The 23,686-nt window shown below is 37.8% G+C and overlaps 1 long non-coding RNA gene across 1 annotated transcript in view; it reads left to right on the forward strand.

Moving 5' to 3' along the window:
- LOC112409133 (uncharacterized) overlaps positions 1–15,711 on the forward strand; it is an 89,266-nt gene extending 73,555 nt beyond the window's left edge. The window contains exons 3-4 of the long non-coding RNA XR_003005096.1: positions 2,013–2,090; positions 15,672–15,711. This is a non-coding gene — a long non-coding RNA (uncharacterized LOC112409133). The remainder of the gene's footprint in view (positions 1–2,012; positions 2,091–15,671) is intronic.
- Positions 15,712–23,686: the final 7,975 nt, after the last annotated feature.

Genomic DNA, 23,686 nt, shown 5'->3' on the forward strand with positions numbered 1-23,686 from the left:
TATTAGTACCATACAAATCACTCTCTAACACCATTGTATAGACTGTCTACTGGCTTCCAATTAAACTTAAAAGGCACAAAGATAAGTGAATAAATAAGAGAATGAATGATGTAGTGAATACAGGGTAAAATATAGGCATCTGTTGTCTATATAAGAGGGAAGGAGATAGTTAGCATGGTCTTTGGCAATCTAGTTAAGTAATTTGCATTTTATTCTAAGGATACTTATCATCTTCTCTCTCTCTCTCTCTCTCTCTCTCTCTCTTCTTGTACTATGTTAGTTACTATTATTATCTGGATAGTTAAAAAGCTTGGCTACTATACTGTATAGGTCAGCAAGAGAATGAGAAATTGGAAAATTAGCATGTATCTCATTGGGAATTTCAAAATGCTTATATAAGTCTTTTAAAGATACTCTATTGATGGACGGGGACTAGATCTTGAAGAAAATATAGAGAAAATGACAAAGCAACTGGAGTAAACACTGATTTTCCCGCTGTAGGAACCCGGGCTCTGAGTGTTTATAAACTATAAAAAGTATCCTTTTTCTAACTTCATTAGTTGAATCTTCTATGGTAGCGTGTCATTGCCTAACTAACATCATGACTATCCAGTAGGTGTCAAATATTGCTTAAATAATTGCCGTGTGGCCAGACATAAAACACTGTGCTTGGTGTGTGTGTGTGTGTGTGTGTGTGTGTGTGTTTTCACGTGCACACGCACGTGTGGTGGAGGAGAAGAAGGAAGAGGAGGTGGGAGGAGGAGGGGAAGGAGAAGAAATAAAAGATCTTGAACTTGCTACGCTCTAGTAACTAACAATACAAGGTGTACAAGTGCTCAAAAGGAAGTTTCTTGTTCAGGATTATAAAATTAAAAAAAAAGAAATTTATTAAGGTATTAATTTTGTAATGGGAGAGAGAATAAACTCAGTTTTCACTATAAATATGGTGTTCTTTTAGCAGCAATCGTCACAGAATGTCAGCTGAGTACCACTTAATTTTTTTTTCCTCTGAGGGGAGGGAGATATCATACCTTTTGTTTTTATTACTGTCTCCATATGTTCAAGAGCTGGGCCAGGAAACTGATGGTGTTTAATCTGCACAAGTTTTTGGGAAACCATGATTCAAATTTTCTTCTTTTTTTAAAATAGCTGCATTTTATTCACTTTGGAAAATTTTGAAAATGCAGAAAACGCAAAGCAAATGATAACTACAGCCATGTTTTGATTCTGAATTAATCTTACAATAAGATTAGCTTTTTTATCGATGACCTTTCAGTGTCTGGTTGAGCACTTATCACTTCCTGTGTATTCACATATGGTGGGAAGACTACACATCTCACTGGGCAAAATAGGCATGAAAATAAATCCTCTAAAGCTTCCATTACTTTGCAAGGATAAACAGAGTTGGCATTAGAACAAATAGACAAACATTTGTGTCTTTTATTCTCTAATTTTGAAACTAAGGGGAATATGTCCAGTCAGTGATAAGAGATACATGTTGTTTTATTTTAGAGGAAAGAAGCCTTTAAAGAACTATCTGTGTTCCTCTTAGTTGTAAAAATTTCAAAATATGTACTAAAACAAGACATAATAAATTATTGTTGCTTATAGTTCCTTCTTACCAGTGCAAAGAACAGTGGAAAGCTGAGGAATTTATTTATTAGATCCAACTGAATCTTTGTTGTGAAATAAAAAATACTGCCCTCTAAAACTGTGATTTTTTTAAAAAGAATTTCAAATAACCCAAACCTGCCAGGGTAAACGTGGTCTACATTATCACCTAAAGCTTAGGGGGAAAAACATACACTATGACTATTAATTTAAAATAAATACTCACCATTGTGCATGCTTTTATAAGTCATTTAAGTCAGAATTTCAAAAATTTAACTATGTACCACTGAATATTAACTGAGCAATTCAGATTAGCATGACTCTTGCGGTTAATATTTGCAGAAACTTCTAATAATTATCAAGATGGCCTTTATTTGTTTTTTCTTGCCACTGACCCATAGGATATACGAAAAGAAAACAGATCAGCCTCTTTCCTGATAAGAAGAGTAACCAAGAAGGCCATCTGCAAGAACTAAGTGGTGAGTAATTTCTTTTTTTAACATGAATCGAAATATTTTAATATACATTACCTCGGGCAGATGAGATGTATGATTTATTTAAATAAGTTCAAAGATGTTTATATAAAAACAGTGAACAGAGGCACGTTACTTTATCTTTTGAAGAGAGAACTAGTGAAAATGGAAATTCCAGAAATGTCTGTTTCTTAGAATGAGATCAGTTTAAAATTTTCCAGTGCATAACAAAACACTTAAAAAATTTTTAAGCATTAAACTTAACATACCATGTTTTAGAAAATACATAAGAGCAACCTGGATTTAGGGGGTTTAGACCAAGTCTTTGAAGTCTTAAATCTCCTTGAGACCTAAAAGATTGTTTATAACTAACGGTTGCTTTGTAAAAACAATGTTGACGAGATGTTTTAAAATTTTCCTGTTAAATTTTTATGAGAATATGTGGGGTTGAGAAAAGGGAGCATCTGTATTGCAAGATGATTTCATAAAATTGATTTATGTAATCTCAGAAATGGGGAACAGAATGCTTAGCAGGAAAGAAATTTATCAGTGGGTTGTATATGTGAAGCAAATGAAAATATGGAAAGCTATATCAGCTTAGATGGGCCTAATAATTTCTGAATATTAGTATAAGATTAGTGATACAGCATCTTTAATAGATTTTTTGTGGGTCTTTTTTGTTAGGACAGTGGAACCCAATACTGGGGTGCACATGACTGAGAGGGAACTGTCAGACTATTGGATATATCAATTCCACTAATATATATTTTTCTGCAAAGTTTTGCTTTTAGAGTGATCAGATTTTATTTAAAACAGATCTAAGAAGGAAAGTTTTTTTTGGAAATCAAGACTGTATTAGTATTTGGAGCTGCTGACAGGGAGAAAATTCTATTCTTAAAAAAGCATTTCTCTGTCTGGCTGTATTATATGAGGTTTTTTTTTTTTTTTTTCTTGTTTGCTTTTAACTCATTCATTCTTGGCTATGTGCTCTTGTAACATAGTTTTTCTCAAGAGAAGGCCAAATAATGGAGGGATACTCAACACAGAAACAACCTTACAAAATGTTGATTTTTCATTTCTCAGCTATCAATTAATCTGCTGGTCATTTATTTCACTAATTAGCCTCCTCTTGGAAAAGGCGAACAGAAATTTTTACCACTGATAAATTCCAAATTAATAAAAAAAATTTACCTTAGTTTTAATTAGCAAGAGATTTAGTAAAGAAGAGAGTTAAAAATACTTGGCATTTTACTTATATATTATTAACATACACTTGACTCTATTAATATATAATTCATAAATACATTTATTATATATTACTATATATGAATTGTATTTGTTTTTTCTTATCCTAATTACATCTGCACTACAGTATAGAATTTTCAGAGTTAATTGCAGTGACTCTCCTGTGTTTCCCTCCCATTCTCTCTAGATTCATTATTTAAACTATTAACACCTTATATTTTCCAAGATTTTGTTCCTATACCAAAATAATATTCCTCATGATATAATGAATGTATTTTGATCTATTTTCACTTTAGATTTATAAGGCTTTATCATTACAGAGTAATAATCCTAGATTTCTTAACAATTGGAGAATTCTTTTATTAAATTAGTGGGTGATTTGAGGAAAGCTCTTTTTGCGAGGGAGGGTTGCTTTGCATTTTGTTTCTTATTTTGGGTTTTTTTTTTTTTTTTGATCATCAACACTATACTCTTAACAAATGGACATATTTGTGCTTATGTTAAATAAAGTGAATTGAAATTAATCTTATAAGAATTGCATTTATACTCCTTTAAAAATCAGTATTTCTTGGATACATATATATGCACTACAAAAAAGTGCACTTGATTTGCTGTCATTTTTCTAAAAAAGGTATACACTTAGAGACTTAAAAAGATCTATATCAAGGTACTGAGTGGGAATATGAATGTTTTAAAGAGATTTCCCTTTGTTTACCTGTATTTACTAACTTTTCTAGAGTGAACTTTAATTGATTTTGTACTCAGAAGTACAAAAATATATTTTACATTAAATTAAAAAAAAATCAGTATAGTGGAATTGATCCAGAAAGCTAGTCTCACTGGGTCTTGACAGATGGTGGTACACCTGATCCTTTGTTCAGTGGTTAAGTCAGAAGCCACACCCTTGTCTGAGAGCTGGTACTGGATGTGGGGAGGATGATTATGACCCAGAATCAATGAATTCACACCTTGAAGGGGACCCCAGTGGCTGCTGCTGGGGCAGCCTTCTCATCCATCCTACAGACGTGGTCACTTTCCAGTTCACATGGCCACATAGCCAATGCTGGTTTCGGGAAGTCTTTTTCCAGAGGTCACAGACTCATGAAATATTGGCTGCCATATCAGGTCTGCAGGTCTTCACTATTTCTTAACAATAGTTAAGAAATTTGGAATTAGTAAGTGCATTTAGCAATCAGGAGTATTCACGTAAAAATTCAGATATCTAGGCTGTCTTGAAAATAACCTTGAAAAGGCCAACTTAGAGATCTTTTCATAGGTGACAGGTGAGTTGGAAGAGCAATTGCCCATCTTATGAGGGCCACACACTTTTGTTCTCAGCTGACTTCCTATGGACCACCTGGCCCTACAGGCCTTTGAGTTTGCAACTTCGATACATTAGTCAAAAGTAATATAAAACTGTGAGAAAGTGATTCCTTCCTGATAATAATTAGGTTTGCCAAACACCAGTTCTCAGGATGCCTTAGATTTCCTGCTTGTACTTCTGTGTTATTTGGGAATCACCAAATGGGAAATGAAAAAAAGCAAATGGACCTAACTCACAGCTTGAAGTACTTAAGAGTCAGACTAAGTTAGGAAACATGGCTTGAGAATATGGGTTTATTATCTCTATGACACATGGATGGTGGGGAAGAGAAAGCATCAGAGGCAATGACACTGTCCATTGGATTTTCCTGAGACCAATTTTAGACAGCAGGAGAAGATGACTCTGCCTTCTAAGTGTCTTTTGTCCTGGACTCATAATTCTTCCACGTATATTCATTTATACAGTTCTTAATTTTAACTACATCTCTGATGGCACCCTGAAGCAAAGCACATAGTGGGAAAAATGCATTTGCTAAATCTTGACCTTTGGATTCAAAGAGGATGTTTTAGTTGTGATGTCATTTCCAGACTATCCTTCTGCAAGCAAATTATTAACATTTGTTAGTGGGAATTCCCCAGTGGTCTAGTGGTTAGGATTCCACGCTCTCACTGCAGAGAGCCCAGGTTCAATCCCTGGTTGGGGAACTAAAATCCCACAAGCCTCACAGCGTGGCCAAAAAAAAAAAAAATTTGTTAGATGGAGATACTTACTTGTGTACATCTTACTAAACCTTTCCAAGATGGAAGTGGATTCTAAGGTTGACATTAGCATAATTAAGGGTGAGCGACAAAAACATTTCACTCAGAGATAGAGGAGAGTCATATATATTTAAATAGGATGTCAAGTAAGGTATGTGTTTCTTTCATGCTCTACAATAATGACACATACCTTGAGGACATTGAAAATTTGGATTTGTTTTGAGGTTTCAGTATCTGTTGTCACATAGGTTAGACCTTTATGTGCTGTAGTTAGAGATTTGCTGTAGTTATATATGCTGTAGTTAGAGATTGCAAAGTGTTTTTGTTCATTTAATATTTTTCTAGAATAGCTCTCATCTCTTGGCTCTGAATGACCAAATACCTTGCTTATTGTAGATTCATCTTCATAGCTACATTATTTGACCTGAACTAGATGATAACCAGTTTTATTTGCAGGAAAACATTAATCTAAGCAGAAGCATTCAAACACATGTGTAGAATCATTTCTCCTAGTACACATCTATTTCATTAATTTTATTTCCCAACATCTCACCAAACTACCTCTGGCACAGTTTTCTTGTTAGTCTAAATAAGAGAGTCCTCCTCAGTCCTACATGACTGTTTACATAGGCCGTTGATCAATTTTGTTTGGATTTTAAAAAGTTGTCATGGCTATTAAACAGAAAGGCAATACTTAAAGCACATCCCTTTAGATATATTTTTTTCCTGATTTTATTCCTAATTTAATAATTAGGAAGTGAAGAACTGATTCCTAAATAGTTTTGGGCTGAAAAACAAAATAGTATTTTTTAACACAATGCTTAGCTGTGGCTTTTGGCCAACGTTTATGCCTTGCATGTCATTTGTGAATGCTTTCAAATAAAAAATGTGCAGAGTTGCATTTATTTTTTGGCCTCATAGACCACATAAGAGCAGTTTCCATGCTTATTCTAAGCCAGCTCTGTAAAGAGATGTAATGCTACTTAAATTTTTAAACAAGTCAAGAATTTCAAACAGGGCTGTGTTATGTTATCACATCTGGTCATTCTTTGCATTAAAAGGATTATTCTCCCTGTTTTGCATTGTTCACTACTTGGACATCCAAAATGTCAATAACAGACCAAGACTGCAATAGGTCACTAGAGGGAAGAGAATATGGAGAGTAAAGAATAGCATTGAAATACGCTTTAATCTCTAAAAACTGCTTTTTAAAGTTTTGGGTCCATAGATTTTGTTAAGAATCTAATGAAAGTTGTAGAACCCTCTCTAGAGAAATGCACATAAACTTGCAAAATCTGAATATTCAGTGAGGCTCATCATGACTTTGGGCTTGGAGATCACAGGTTAGAAACCCTTACAACAAATTGATATGTTATATTTTACACACAACATAGACTATGTATGTATGCACATATGTGCTAGGATGTACATAGTCAAATTTTTTTTTAAATTCCTTTAAGTAATTATGAAGTTAACTCCCCAAGTAGTTGAAAGCTTGGAAATCTTGGTTGTTTCTGTCTAAAGGGTTGTTTAATTCCATAAGACACAGGTAGTGATGCTAACTTTTAAAAATCAATATTTTAATGAAATAAAAGAGTATGCTGAAAACAAGTGATATAAAGGTAATTTATCTAACTGCAATTGGGTAATACCTTCTTACCCTCATCCCTTTAACAGTTTTTGATTTCAAATGTTGACAAGATGCCCATTTTCTATGTAAGTCTGTAAAAATTGGATGTCAGATTCCTTATGTCTTCAGTAACATTCAGTTCAAAATATTTCTAACTTTCCTTGTAATTCCTTCTTTGGACACAGAAAAAATTTAGAAGCCTGTTGTATAATTCCAAAATTACTTAGAAATGTGTTATTTAGAGTGTGTTCATTATTTTCAGGTATTTGGGGGTTTTATATGTCTTTTGTTATTGATTTCTATTTTAATTCCATTTTCATGAGAAAACACTGTGTATGAATTAAATCCTTTGGAATTGATAGTCACTTGTTTTTTTATTTTTATTTTTTAGTCACTTGGTTTTTATATGACCCATTTTGTTGAAAGTTTTAGGTGCACTTGAAAAGACTGGGCGTTCTGCCATTGTTGGTTACAGTGTTCTATTTATGTCAATTAGGTCAAGTTGGTCGATAACATCCTTACTGATTTTCATCTACTCATTCTCTCAATTACTGAGACTGGAATGTTAAAATCCCCAAACATAATTGGTGTACTGGGTTGAATGGTGTTCCCCCCACCCCAAATCCATGTCTATCTAGAATCTGTGAATGTGACCTTATTCAAAAATAGGGTCTTTGCAGGTGTAATCAAGTTAAGATAAGGTCCATCCTACTGGAGAAGAGTGGGCCCTTATCCATTGACTGATGTCCCTATAAGACTAAGGAAATTTGGACACAGACACAAAAGGAAGGCGGCCATGTGAAGATGGAGGCAGAGATTGGAGGTATGAAGCCAGAAGCTGAGGAATATCGGCTGGCAATCACCAAATGCTTTAAATGGCAAGAAACACTCCTTCCCTAAGCCCTTCCTAGAGAGCATGGCCCTGCTAACACGCTGATTTCAGACTTCTAGCCTTTAGAACTCTAAGACAATGAATTTCTGCCGTATTAAGCTCCCCCGGCCTGCACCCAAAAGGATGTTAGGACACTGTAATAATTACTTTGACAGATTTCTCTGGAATGTTTTAAAGTTTTTAGAAAGCAAAAATGCTCCACCATGTTATTGATAACAAACAAGAAATAGATGCTTTCGCTAGCATGGTCTTAACTAATATTTTTGGGTATATGAATAGGGTTATGAAATAGAGATTTTCAATAAAATCGTAAATATTTGTCTTCCGCACTTTCAATTATAGGGTTAAACTCAAACAAAAATCAGAACACAAAGATGAAAACTTTCACCCAAATCTCGACCTAGATCATTACTTATCAATCATTCCACTCTGTGCCAAGTACTGGGCTATGTGCTGTACCTTTTGAGGATTGAAAAATAGAATAGAAGCAGCCCTGTTCTCAAGGTGCTCCCAGCATAGTGCCAGAATAAGACCTATAAGCGGCGACCTCATTACAGAGGCTATCAGTACTCTATTATGCTAACAAGTGTGATGTTTTGGACATATTTCCCAATTAATGTTTCCTTATCAGCTAGCCAAGTTTTCCCTCCCTGCTCCTTCCCCGTCTTATTGGATCCAGGAAAGAGGCTGACTGAAGCTACCGGGAAGGAAGGAAAGTCGGCCCCTTCCATCCTCGGAGGGTAACAGGAGGAGGAAAAAGGTGCAAGGGACTGGGGGCATCTATGTCCCAGCTTCTCTCCTGGAATAGAAGTTCCAGGTCCGGGCCTCTTAGACTCTCGGGAGAGAGCTGATGAGGAGAGGGCGATGCGGGTTGCGGGTTCGGCCGGGGAGAGGCGCCCTCGTGGAGCACCCCGCGTCTCAACACAGCGGGAGCGAGAGGACCGTGCACTCCCATCCAGCCCCGACTCGGCAGAGGATGCGCGCGTGGTGCCCAGGGAACAAAGGACCAGAGAGAGCACAAAGGCGCTAGGCACAGATGCAAGACAGCTTCTTCCCCACCCAAAACAAACCCCAAACCCAGAAACTCACAGCGAGGTCCCTGTGGAAATGGCGCCCTCTGGAGGAGACGGGGAGAGGGGTAGAACTAGAAGAGACCCGCCTTGCCCGGAAGAGGCAAAGCAAAAGCAACGCTTGGATGTTTATGCAAAAGAGATGACTTAAACTTGCAGACGAGGAGGAGCTGTGAATTGTCAAGTTTAAATTGCTACCCTCTCCCTCCACACCACACCTCACTCCCAGGGTGGGAGTGTATTAGGAAAAATGGACTGCAGGGATCCTTACCCGAGATCTAAAGAGGTCACATTTTCTTCTCAAGTGAAGATCAAGACGACTGAGCCTCTTGCCTTATATGTTCTCATCCTCCGCCCCTACTTGTCCCTGCAGACAAGGTCAAGCCTTTGCATAAACAAAATAGAATATATCTAGGAGTGAACTACCCCGAAATTAACATTCCTAACTGTGCCCTTTCTAAGGCTGTATTTAAAAAACAGCACCCAATTTCTTGACGTTTTGCAATTTATTATTCTAATCATGCATCTCTGTCTTTTAGAAGTCTAAATGTCACTTCTCCCTGCTCTTATCTACCTCGTTTGATGGTTTGATGGTTCCCATTAAAATAAAGCGATGGAGTATAACTGGCTTTTAGTGCAATTGATCACTGCTGGGGGAAGAGTCAGCAAGGGAGCATTCTAGAGCACAAACTTTGGTTCTCCAGAATCAGGGCCGGATTCCTCAACAGATAAAGACAGGCCTCTCAGGGCACCGGCTAAGCTGGGCACCAAAGTAAGTAGGTGCTTAAATCCTCTGAAAGCGTTACCTGGCCCTGTGCAGAACAGCTTACTAGAAAAAAGCAGCAATAAGACAAGGATATTTTCCCACCTGATTTTAAGAGGTTTTTTTCCCTAGATAAAATGAGAATAAAAACATGAAATTTTGTCTGTCCATTGAGAAGGTGATATATGAAGGGGAGGAAAGAACCAGAACTCACTCTATCGCATGCTTCTGCCTTGATCTTTGTTTCTTCTCATGACGGGCTGTTAAAACCACATTAGGGTATATAGTTGAGTTTCCAAAGAGACCTCTGCTTTGGGGATGTGTGTTTGCTGTGTGTGTGTGTGTGTGTGTGTGTGTGTGTGTGTGTGTGTGTAGTGGGCGAGGGAGAGGGAGACCAGATACACTCCCTCAGACTAAGGTGGCCCAAGTCCTAGGAAAGAAGTGAGGTGTGAACCCCATAACTTTGGGATAATAAAGCAGGGCTGTGAAGACTCGCTAGGCCTCCAGTACCCCCAACTGCAGCCAAAGGCAGGAATCTCTGCGATGGACAAGAGTAGGTTCTAGATCCGGTATATGACCAGGGAGTTGATAACTCACATTTCTTACTTTCATTTCTTATTCTTCCACATGATAGAGGTCAGCAAACATAGCAACTTGTCTCAATTAACTCTTGCTCCTCCTTTCAAAATTATGTACATTTTAAGAGCTATATAAATGTAAGATATCTATTTATCTATCTACCTACCTGTATCTTTCTATCTATCTCTAACTCTATCTATATATATTCCTTTTCACCTGAGTACATATGACTTGCCAGTGCCTAGAAGAGAAGTTTGCACAGAAGCACTCAATTAATGCTATAGCAATCCTCTGAGGGATCTGAACATTATCCGTGAACTTTTGCTACTCTCTTTTTAAGGATGGTATTATAAAATTTTAAAATATACAGGGTCATTTCAAAACAGCCAATGACTTAGTAATTGACGATGCTAGGATGACGGATAAGTGCTCATTATGCCAGACAACATACCAAGTACTCCACACATATCACTTCACCTGATCCTCACCAGCCTGAGGATAGTAGCAAGTGCTGGGTCTTCCCATGTGCTTGGCCCTGTGCTCAGCACCTTGACGACATGCACTATTAAATTTATTTTTCATAACAACCTTAGAAAATAGGAAGTACTATCAATTCTACCTTAAACTAAGAAAGCTGAGGCTTAGAATGGTCAAATGATTAGTTTACAGGTCACACTGCTAGTAAGTGGTGGCACTGGGATTTGAGCAGGCACTCTGCTCTTAACCACACATTATTTTTCCCGTTTTATAGAGGAATTAGTTGAGGTTTTCTTAGAGGTAAGTCAAATCATGTTACTCTTCTAATCAATACCCTTTAGTGACTTCCCATTTCAATCAAAGTAAAAACCAAAGCCCTTATCGTCACATCCACAGCCCTCCGTGTTCTAGTCCCCTGTTATTCTGACATCACCTCCTACTGCTTGCTGGCTCTCCACCAGGTATAGCTGTCTCTCTGCTGCTCCTTCAACACTCCAGACAAGGCCGTCCTATCTCAGGGCCTTTGCACTTTGCACAGACAAGGCTGTCCTATCTCAGGGCCTTTGCACTTTGCACAGACAAGGCTGTCCTATCTCAGGGCCTTTGCACTATCTCAGACCTTTCCTCTGTTGGGCATGCGTTTTCCCCAGATATCCACATGGCTCACTCCCTAACTTTCTTAGATGTAGTCAAATGCCACATCAGGTAATTCTTGACTATTCCATTGCAAGTTGCCTCTTTTCCTCCTACCCCGAATCTTGACACCCTCTGTTCGTCTTCCCTTATTCTTTGTATTTTTTCTTGAATGTCTGTTTATATTATAAAACTCATTAGAGAGGGGTCATCTCCCCTCTCTCAAATATAAGCTTCACCAAGGACAGGTATTTTTATTTTTGTTATTTTTTAAAAATGCAGCACCAGCATTTAGAACAGAACCCAGTACAGTAATGGGTGCCCGATAAGTATTTGAGTGAGTGACAGGAGGTTAAGGCGCTCACAAAAGGTCACACGTTTAGTACTAGGCAAAGTGAGGCTTCATTACAAATCCAGTATTGGAGTTTATCCACATATCAAATGCATAAAGTATCTTCTTGAGCTCTTCTTCTAAGTCTCTTGGTCTTTAATTATAGTAGGTCGGGTGAACGTGAATAAACAAACCAAACAGGAAAAAGGCAGCCTTTGTTACTGTCTCTTAAAGTGGGATACTTTAAAGTGAGATCAAATCAGAGGCCAGGTCAGGGAAAGGGGACACTGGTCTTTAACAGAAAGGGAGTTGACAAGTGATGAAGTAAGGAATGTGCTGATGTTTCTGGGCTGCACGAAGGGGCAAAGTGTGGGAAGGTCCTGGATGAAGTTGGTGTTGGGTTAATTAATTAGGGTGGGATGCCTGCACGTTAAGGGGAGGAAGGAACCGAGGGAATTGATTTGGAGTGGACTGAAGTCTCAAGTAGCAGTTACAAAGGATCCTGGAGGCACAGGAAGGATGGGAGAAGTGCTGGGTACAGCTCAATTTGGCGAGTGGCCAAAGAAACATGTCAGATATTAGTGAAAACAGGCCACAGCTGCTGCAATTTACAAGCTACATGTCAGGCCTTTCCTTAGCCACCCTTCCACCCCGCCCCATCTCATGTCCTGGAATAGCCATTTTCTTCCGAAGACAACCAGTCATAACTCAGTTCTCACTTGAGGGCATAAGAGAAGGCAGGGGATGCTCAGGATTCATTGCTAATGGAGAAGGGCTCACAGCATTCATGAAAACTCAATTTCCCCCGAGACTGAGAATTATAATGTTAGCGTACTGAACTCCCACCTCTTTTGTTCCTAGGACAGTTTTAAAAATTGTGGTTATTTTTCTTTAATCTCATGATATCTAAACTTGTAATATCTAAGACTTCTAGAATATTTAAGTGTCTTCTTACTCCCTTCCTCTTCAAAATGTATTGATATGTTTTGTATATTTCTCCATCCTAGGAAAAAGATTCTAGATAATTCAGAGTAAAACATATATATGTATGTATATACACATATACTTATATACCAGACAGTTTAAAAGTGGAAAGAACAAAAACATTTAAAGGTATACATGTTGTTACTGAATAATGTAATTTGGCAGAACTACTTGGTAGCATTTCTCCACTCCCCCTGCTCAGATGGTGATTAAGTGCATAGACTCTGGATCCACACATGCTGGGTTGGATTCCAGGCTCTGCCACTTCCTAGCACTTTCAAATTATTGACCTTTATGTTCCTCATCTGTAAAGTGCAGCTAAAACTAATTCTTCACTAAAAGGGCTTTAGTAATGTTTGAGTAAATACATATCACATTTATAATAGTATTAAATATTAAATATTGCTACTATTTATAGATGCTATACATATTTAAAAGATTTTTTGTGGTTTCTTAACCTGTTATGTACAGTATTTAGAAAAGGATCCATAGAGAGGTACTTAAATATTTCCTATCACGTTGAGGAAAAGAAAATATCATTATAGTTCTAGCCAACCAGTATTTCTTGTTCTGATGAAACATGTAAATGGCATATGGGAAGCTCTTCTATGTAGGGAAATAAATTCAATGTAAAATAAGAGCAGGTTTAACATACAGGAAGTGAATTCTATTAATTTTTTCTATCATCAGCTTTCTTTGTGACGCTGCTTCAATGCTGAGTGAAGTTGTTTCATGGAATAGCTCTCATTTGCATTCTGAGATAACATAAGGCATAAGGTAACACGATGCCCCAGAACTGCACACTTTTTAGGATGGAGGAGCTCTGATGTTTTATCAAGCACACCTACTAAGAATGAAGATTTCACTCGAAGTCACTTTCTTCCTTGATCCCTAGCTTACACAGGTATTGTAAAACATGGATAAAGATTGTGAGAAGCACTGAAACCAAACTAAATCCTAAATAAGTTATCAATGAATACATTTACCTCAAGTTGCTACTCTTCATACTTTGTTGTTTAACCAGCTGTTCTGTGGTCACTTGGTTATTTAAACTAAAATAAATTATGGACCACTAATCAGATGTTGGACACTGTTACGGGGGTTGGATACAGAAAATTGAATAAGTCCTGTTCTCAGTAAAAAGCATTGTCTAATGAGAGAAATACAAATTATCTTCATCTAAGTCTAATGCACGTGGTAATACTATGGTATCAATATGAATATATTACTAGGGAGACGCTAAAAAGAGAGGGACTGATTCTTCTGCAAGTATGGGGTGCAGGGGGCCTTGAAGGATGCATAGAGGTAACTAAGCTTCAAGTGGAGGAGCAGGATAGTGTTTCTAGTCCATGTGCATAGTCTGTTGAAGCAAGAGTATGAGTTGAAATGTAGAGACTGTCATGATACATGTGGCTGAAAAAGGGGTAAAACCTTAAGCAAGGCAGTGACAATGAAAATGGTGAGGAGAGGATTCATTTGACATTTTGAGGCATAATCAACAAGACTTGATGACTGATGCTCACGTTTAGTGGGGTTAAAATTGGAGATGATATGGCTTGGGTTTTTGACATTACTGAGATGGGGATGCAGCACAAATTTTTGTTTTCTTCTGTTGGTTTTGCTTTTGTTTGACAAGAATGTATGTACTGATAATTCCAAGTGAGATAGTTTTAGTTCGAATATTTTGTCACTGTGCAGTCGAAAACCACATTTACCCTATTATCTCTGTGTTCAACTCATCACCGTGTCCTAACTTCCAGTTGCACTTGTGTCATGCAACTCATGGTTTCTCTGGCTCATTTTTTTCCTGTCCTACAGGCTGTCTTCAGAGCTCTTGGTTTTGAACTCTAGTGACAAACAATAGAATTGACCAGTGCTAACCCAAATAAAACAAAAACAGCTCTTTCTAGGATTCGAATAGGACATGCATGTAGAAGATGTAACCCACTCCCCTGGGAACAGTATTCCAGGTGACTGTTTTGGGCCTCCCAAACCTCCAGATCCCTAACTAGGCATGAGAATTAGCAAAGGAAAGTAAACAAGCCATTTTAGCACACCAGGAAGCTTCTCTCAAGTCACAAATACATTCCTATTCCTGAGAATTATACACAAGTCAATAAAGATTAACTAAACAGTTGGAAATACAGCTAAATAAAAGCTGAGACTTTAAAAATCACTCAAGAATATGCACATTGCAAGCAGTTTGGCAAGAAGCTCTTGCACGTTTCTTTTTGCTGTATTTCTTAACACAGTTTCTTTAAAAATCAACTTTGGCAGACAAACGGAGATCCTCTATTAACGGATACTTGAGCACTTGGGCTGTATTCACAGTTTACTTCTGCAACTCAAAGCCTCAATTCAAACTACTGATGGAGGAGCTTTTTCTTTTTTTTTGTTTAAAAATTATTTTTTTAAATCATCGTATAAAATGTAAACATGTAAAAATGACATATTAAACAAAAGCGTATTTCAAGAGTTTTTGAAACAAATGAAGGCACATCTTCTTTTGGTTGTCAATATATATTTAAATGTCAGCCTAAGAGGATTTTAAAGTACACGTAATTGTGACTGAGGCAAAATTTTAGAGAATTGTTATCCAATTTGTAGACCCAAGAGATCAACGAAGTTTGTTTGTTTGGGTATGTGGGGCTCTCACTGTCGTGGCCTCTCCCGTTGCGGAGCACAGGCTCTGGACGCGCAGGCCCAACGGTCATAGCTCACGGGCCCAGCTGCTCTGCAGCATGTGGGATCTCCCCGGACCGGGGCACGAACCCGTGTCCCCTGCTTCGGCAGGCGGACTCCCAACCACTGCGCCACCAGGGAAGCCCTCAACGAAGTTTTAAAACTATCCATTAACTTCTGCCTTTTTCTTATTGTAATTTATCTGTGTATTTTTTTCAGGGTGAAGATAGAAAATGAAACTCAGATGAATCGGTTTTGCTCCTTGAATGTAGCTTCACTACAAAAGTAGATGAAGTTGAGGAGGTTTAAATTACTCCACAAACTGGAATAAAATTTCTAATGATATGTGCATTTAGATTGTTTTATTCCAGTCCCCCAATTACTATTTATAACTAAAAAATAGATTTAAATCATAGAAACCATATGTATTTCAATGCCGGAATGCTTTTCTTTGGAAAGAAATATAAAGTGTAATAAGTTGATAATTTTTTTTTTTTTTTTTTCGGTACGCGGGCCTCTCACTGTTGCAGCCTCTCCCGTTGCGGAGCACAGGCTCCGGACGCGCAGGCTCAGTGGCCATGGCTCACGGGCCCAGCCGCTCCGCGGCATATGGCATCTTACCTTACCGGCACACAAACCCGTGTCCCCTGCATCGGCAGGCGGACTCTTAACCACTGCGTCACCAGGGAAGCCCTAAGTTGATAATTTTTATAAGTAGTTAAAAGACTATTTATTGAAAATCACCAAATGCTTTAAAATGTCTGCCTAAAAACTCTTGTGTTTGATTTCCAAAGAAGTGAGCCAGCATTGCTGGTTGTTCTGTTTACATAGTAAGAGCTTCTCTCTGGCATAATCAGTTATCTTACTACTTTTTAAGGAAAACATTAAACCTGAGAATTGAACAATTGCCAGAAAAAAAGAAAACAAACAAAAAAAACTTTCATCATAAAAGGCTTAAGAAGGTTTTTTTTTTTTTAAAGTTTTGAGACCTGAGGAGTTCATTTAAAAGTAGATTTAAAAAGTATTTCAGGGCGCCTTCAAGAGGACAGAGGAGTAAGACATAGAGATCACCTTCCTGCCCACAAATACATCAAAACTACATCTACATGTGGAACAACTCCTACAGAACACCTACTGAACACTGGCGGAAGACCTCAGACTTCACAAAAGGCAACAAACTCCCCACGTACTTGGCCGTGTGGCTGACAGGGTCTTGGTGCTCTGGCCAGGTGTCAGGCCTGAGCCTCTGAGATGGGAGAGCCGACTTCAGGACATTGGTCCACCAGAGACCTCCCAGCCCCACGTAATATCAAATGGTGAAAGCTCTCCCAGAGATCTCCATCTCAACGCTAAGACCCAGCTCCACTCAATGACCAGCAAGATACAGAACTGGACATCATATGCCAAAGAGCTAGTAAGACAGGAACACAAACCCACCCGTTAGCAGAGAGGATGCCTAAAATCATAATAAGCTCACAGACACCCCAAAACACACCACTGGATGTGGTCCTGCCCACCAGAAATACAAGATCCAGCCTCATCCACCAGAATGCAGGCACCAGTCCCCTCCACCAGGAAGCCCACATAACCTACTGAACCAACCTTACCCACTGGGAGCAGACACCAAAAACAATGGGAACTATGAACCTGCAGCCTGAGAAAAGGAGACCCCAAACACAGTAAGTTAAGCAAAATGAGAAGACAGAGAAATACACAGCAGATGAAGGAGCAAGATAAAAACCCACCAGACCAAACAAATGGAGAGGAAAAAGGCAGTCTACCTGAAAAGGAATTCAGAGTAATGATAGTAAAGATGACCCAAAATCTTGGAAATAGAATGGAGAAAATACAAGAAATGTTTAGCAAGGGTCTAGAAGAACTAAAGAGCAAACAAACAATGGTGTACAACACAATAAATGAAATTAAAAATTCTCCAGAAGGAATCAATAGCATAATAACTGAGGCAGAAGAATGAATAAGTGATCTGGAAGATAAAATAGTGGAAATAACTACAACAGAGCAGAATAAAGAAAAAAGAATGAAAAGAATTGAGGACAGTCACAGAGACCTCTGGGACAACATTAAATGCACCAACATTCGAATTATAGGGTCCCAGAAGAAGAAGAGAAAAAAAAAAAGGACAGAGAAAATATTTGAAGAGATTATAGTTGAAAACTTCCCTAATATGGGTAAGGAAATAGTCAATTAAGCCCAGGAAGCACAGAGAGTCACATACAGGATAAATCCAAGGAGAAACACGCCAAGACACATATTCATCAAACTATCAAAAATTAAATACAAAGAACAAGTATTAAAAGCAGCAAGGGAAAAGCAACAATTAGCATAAAAGGGAATCCCCATAAGGTTAACAGCTAATCTTTCAGCAGAAATTCTGCAAGCCAGAAGGGAGTGGCAGGACATCTTTAAAGTGATGAAAGGGAAAAACCTACAACCAAGATTACTCTACTCAGCAAGGATCTCATTCAGATTCAATGGAGAAATTAAAACCTTTAAAGGTAAGCAAAAGCTAAGAGAATTCAGGACCACCAAAGCAGCTCTACAGCAAATGCTAAAGGAAATTCTCTAGACAGGAAATACAAGAGAAGGAAAAGACTTACAATAACAAACCCAAAACAATTAAGAAAATAGTAATAGGAACATACATATCGATAACTACCTTAAATGTAAATGGATTAAATGCTCCAACCAAAAGACATAGACTGGCTGAATGGATACAAAAACAAGACCCATACATATGCTGTCTACAAGACACCCGCTTCAGACCTAGGGACATATACAGACTGAAAGTGAAGGGCCGGAAAAAGATATTCCATGCAAATGGAAATCAAAAAAAAGCTGCAGTAGCAATTCTCATATCAGACAAAATAGACTTTAATATAAAGACTATTACAAGAGACAAAGAAGGACACAACATAATGATCAAGGGATCAATCCAAGAAGAAGCTATAACAATTGTAAATATTTAGGCATCCAACATAGGAGCACCTCAATACATAAGGCAAATGCTAACAGCCATAAAAGGGGAAATCGACAGTAGCACAATCTTAGTAGGGGACTTTAACACCCCACTTTCACCAATGGACAGCTCATCCAAAATGAAAATAAATAAGGAAACACAAGCTTTAAATGATACATTAAACAAGATGGACTTAATTGATATTTATAGGACATTCCATCCAAAAGGAGCAGATTACGCTTTCTTCTCAAGTGCTCATGGAACATTCTCCAGGACAGATCATATCTTGGGTCACAAATCAAGCCTTGCTAAATTTAAGAAAACTGAAATCGTATCAAGTATCTTTTCCGGCCACAACGCTATGAGACTACATATCAATTACAGGAAAATATCTGTAAAAAATAAAAACACATGGAAGCTAAACAATACACTACTTAATAACCAAGAGATCACTGAAGAAATCAAAGAGGAAATAAAAGAATACCTAGAAACAAGTGACAATGACAACACACCCACCCAAAACCTATGGGATGCAGCAAAAGCAGTTCTAAGAGGGAAGATTATAGCAATACAGTCCTACCTCAAGAAGCAAGAAAAACCTCAAATAAACAAACTAACCTTACACCTAAAGCAATTAGAGAAGGAAGAACAAAACTACGCCAAAGTTAACAGAAGGAAAGAAATCATAAAGATCAGATCAGAAATAAATGAAAAAAATTGAAGGAAATGATAACAAAGATCACTAAAAGCTGTTTTTTTGAGAAGATAAACAAAATTGATAAACCATTAGCCAGACTTATCCAGAAAAAAAGGGAGGAGACTCAGATCAATAGAATTAGAAATGAAAAAGGAGAAGTGACAACTGACACTGAAAAAATAGAAAAGATCATGAGAGATTACTACAAGCAACTCTATGCCAATAAAATGGACAACCTGGAAGAAATGGAAAAATTCTTAGAAAAGCACAACCTTCTGAGACTGAACCAGGAAGAAATAGAAAATATAAACAGACCAATCACAAGCACTGAAATTGAAACTGTGATTAAAAATCTTCCAACAAACAAAAGCGAGGACCAGATGACTTCACAGGCGAATTCTATCAAACATTTAGAGAGGAGCTAACACCTATCCTTCTCAAACTCTTCCAAAATATAGCAGACGGAAGAACACTCCCAAACTCATTCTATGCGGCCACCATCACCCTGATACCAAAGCCAGACAAAGATGTCACAAAGAAAGAAAACTAGAGGCCAATAACACTGATAAACATAGATGCAAAAATCCTGAACAAAATACTAGCAAACAGAATCCAACAGCACATTAAAAGGATCATACACCATGATCAAGTGGTGTTTATCCCAGCAATGCAAGGATTCTTCAATATATACAGATCAATCAATGTGATAAGCCATACTAACAAATTGAAGGAGAAAAACCATATGATCATCTCTGCATCTTAGATGCAGAAGAACTTTTGACAAAATTCAATACCCATTTATGATAAACACCCTCCAGAAAGTAGGCATAGAGGGAACTTACCTGAGCATAATAAAGGCCATCTATGACAAACCCACAGCCAACATCGTTGTCAATGGTGAAAAACTGAAACCATTTCCACTAAGATCAGGAACAAGACAAGGTTGCCCACTCTCACCACTCTTATTCAACGTAGTTTGGAAGCATTAGCCACATCAATCAGAGAAGAAAAAGAAATAAAAGGAATCCAAATCGGAAAAGAGGAAGTAAAGCTGTCACTGTTTGCAGATGACATGATACTATACATAGAGAATCCTAAAGATGCTAACAGAAAACTACTAGAACTAATCAATGAATTTGGTAAAGTAGTAGGATAAAAAATTAATGCACAGAAATCTCTTGCATTCCTATACACAAATGATGAAATATCTGAAAGAGAAATTAAGGAAACACTCCCATTTACCATTGCAACATAAAGAATAAAATACCTAGGAATAAACCTACCAAAGGAGACAAAAGACCTCTATGCAGAAAACTATAAGACACTGATGAAGGAAATTAAAGATGATACAAACAGATGGAGAGAGATACCATGTTCTTGGGCTGGAAGAAACATTGTGAAAATGACTGTACTACACAAAGCAATCTACAGATTCAATGCAATCCCTATCAAACTACCAATGGCACTTTTTACAGAACTAGAACAAAAAATTTCACAATTTGTATGGAAACACAAAAGACCCTGAATAGCCAAAGCAATCTTGAGAAAGAAAAATGGAGCTAGAGGAATCATGCTCCCTGACTTCAGACTATACTGCAAAACTACAGTAATCAAGACCATATGGTACTGGCACAAAAACAGAATTAAAGATAAATGGAAGAGGATAGAAAGCCCAGAGATAAACCCACGCACATACAGTCACGTTATGTTTGATAAAGGAGGCAAGAATATACAATGGAGGGCTTCCCTGATTCATTGCAGCACTATTTACAATAACCAGGGCATGGAAGCAACTGAAGTGTCCATTGACAGATGAATGGATAAAGAAGATGTGGCACATATATACAATGGAGTATTATTCAGCCATAAAAAGAAACGAAATTGAGTTATTTGTAGTGAGGTGGATGGGCATAGAGACTTTCATACAGAAGGAAGTAAGTCAGAAAGAGAAAAAAAATACCATATGCTAAGACACATATATGGAATCTAAAAAAAAAATGGTTCTGAAGAACCTAGGGACAGGGCAGGAATAAAGACGCAGACATAGAGAATGGACTTGAGGACATGGGGAGGGGGAAGGGTAAGCTGGGATGAAGTGAGAGAGTGGCATGGACATATATACACTACCAAATGTAAAATACATAGCTAGTGGGAAACAGCCGCATAGCACAGGGAGACGAGCTCGGTGCTTTGTGTCCACCTAGAGGGGTGGGATCGGGTGGGTGGGAGGGAGACACCAGATGGAGGAGACATGAGAATATGTGTATATGTATAGCTGATTCACTTTGTTATACAGCAGAAAGTAACACACCATTGTAAAGCAATTATACTCCAATAAAGATGTTTTAAAAAAAAAACTACCACAAGAAAATGCTTTTATGTCTGAGTTCCAGTTACTTTTTAATAATTTCATTTTCAGTTATTAAACTTGAAGTATTAGCACAGACCATAATAATGGTAAAATTTGTTATTTAATATTGTTCAAAACTGTCATACTATTTTAAATTGATTATTTCAGTTTTACTCTTTCCTAAGTAGATGCCACTGCACAGAACCATTCTAAATATTGTCAACAAATAGAATTTTCCCTCCAAGGTTCATCCTCTATTTCTCACCATTAACAAGGACCTTGTGTATTTCCTTAAATAAATAAGATTCCCTACTGCAGAGACTCCTTCTTCTCATGTTGTGGACTTTCCTTTCTCCCTGTTAAAGCTTTTTTTTTTTTTTTTTTTTGTCTTTTTCTTGGTCCTGAGCTCTGTTCCCAGACTGTCATTAAAGCGTTATGACCAAAATGGCTTAATAATAACTTTTACTTTCCAGGTAACTTCTTTCTAAAATGCCAAAGCAAAGTAATGCTACGGAAAAAAAAAATCAGGGATGCTTTTTTTCAAGGGAAGACTTTTCAGTATTTCCTTAAATCATACAGGTAAGATCGGCTCTCTTGCTTTGGTATAATATTTCCATAATAATCCCACAATGCATTTCATGGGTTACAGCTTGAGTTCATACAGGAGTGCTAACTTTATAGTCTTGTCACAGCTCTATGGCAATGATTCCTAACTGGGACTGATATGAACACCCTCCTTTCCCCAGGGATATTTGGCAATGTCTGGAGACATTTTTTTGGTCACAACTGGGGATGTGCTACTGGCATCTAGTGGGTAGAGGCCAGGGATACCACTCAACACCCTATGATACAAAGGTTAGCCTCCTACACCAAAGAATTACTCATCCCCAAATGTGAATAGTGGCAAGGTTGAGAAACCCTACTAGAGGGCAAAATCAGACTAGAAAGCAGGTAAGTAATCTGGCTGAAAGGCTTTCCTTTTAATCTGGAGTCAGAGGTAAAATGAGTTTTGATTTCTACCAAGAATGGTACAGCTATTTATGAAATGGTATACTACCTTTTTGCTTTGGTAGAGATAAAGGATTAAAATATATACACTTTCAAATTTGGATTTAAATTAAGCAGGCTTTATTAAATCAAATAGACAAGTTTACTCTTTTGCCTTGATCATTAATAAAATAGTTTTAGAAATAACACTTTTGGTATTTTTTATTTTATTTTTACACTTAGATTATTTTTATTTTCTCTAACTCAAGACAAATAACTTGGCAAGCCACTTGAGTTTGTGTGACTGCACAATATTTATTAATGTCTACCATAGTTTTCGTTACATCTTTAAATTACGTCAAACCCTGCTGGAGCTCTTCAACTTTCCCTGGTTTGTGTCACTCGTTAATTTATTCATTAAATAAATGTTTATTGAGTATTAACTAATTCAGTCATTGTTCTCTCTCTATTTTTTTCTGTTGTGTATTTTATTTATTTACTTATTTATATTTTTGGTTGCATCGGGTCTTTTTTGCTGTGCGTGCATAGGCTTTCTCTAGTTGTGGCGAGCGGGGGCTACTCTTCGTTGTGGTGCGTGGGCTTCTTATTGCGGTGGCTTCTCTTGTTGCAGAGCACGGGCTCTAGGCACACAGGCTTCAGTAGTTGTGGCACATGGGCTCAGCAGTTGTGGCACATGGACTTCGTTGCTCCGCGGCATATGGGATCTTCCCGGACCAGGGCTCGAACGTGTGTCCCCTGAATTGGCAGGCAAATTTTTAACCACTGTGCCGCCAGGGAAGTCCCTGTTCTCTGTCTCTTACTGGTCTTACAGGGAAGACCAGTAAGGAATCGATAGATGGCGGTTTGAGCCAGGATGCTAGCACTAAGTGGTTTATAAATTTGTTGATTTATTGATGGATTGGATTTGAGAAAAAGAGAGTAGCCAAAGTTTCAGCTGGAGTAACTGGAGGACTGGTGGGATAGATTGTTTCACTGTTTACCAAATATTTCAGTTTCTTTAAATATAGAGTCTCTTCCTGTGGGAGAATAATACATCTCTGTCCTATTGAAATTGGGAGGCCATGTGACTTGCTTGACCCATAATAAGTAGGTAGATGGTTTAAGAGCCAGCACTTGGCTTGCCACATCATTTTTCCTTCTTTACAAAACCAGCAATGTTCCAGCTAAAGCACACTCTGTCGGTTTGGCTCCTAGAGCAAAGC

The sequence above is a fragment of the Neophocaena asiaeorientalis genome, unplaced genomic scaffold (assembly GCF_003031525.2).
Source record: "Neophocaena asiaeorientalis asiaeorientalis breed wild unplaced genomic scaffold, Neophocaena_asiaeorientalis_V1.1 scaffold5, whole genome shotgun sequence".
NCBI classification, from domain to species: Eukaryota; Metazoa; Chordata; class Mammalia; order Artiodactyla; family Phocoenidae; genus Neophocaena; species Neophocaena asiaeorientalis.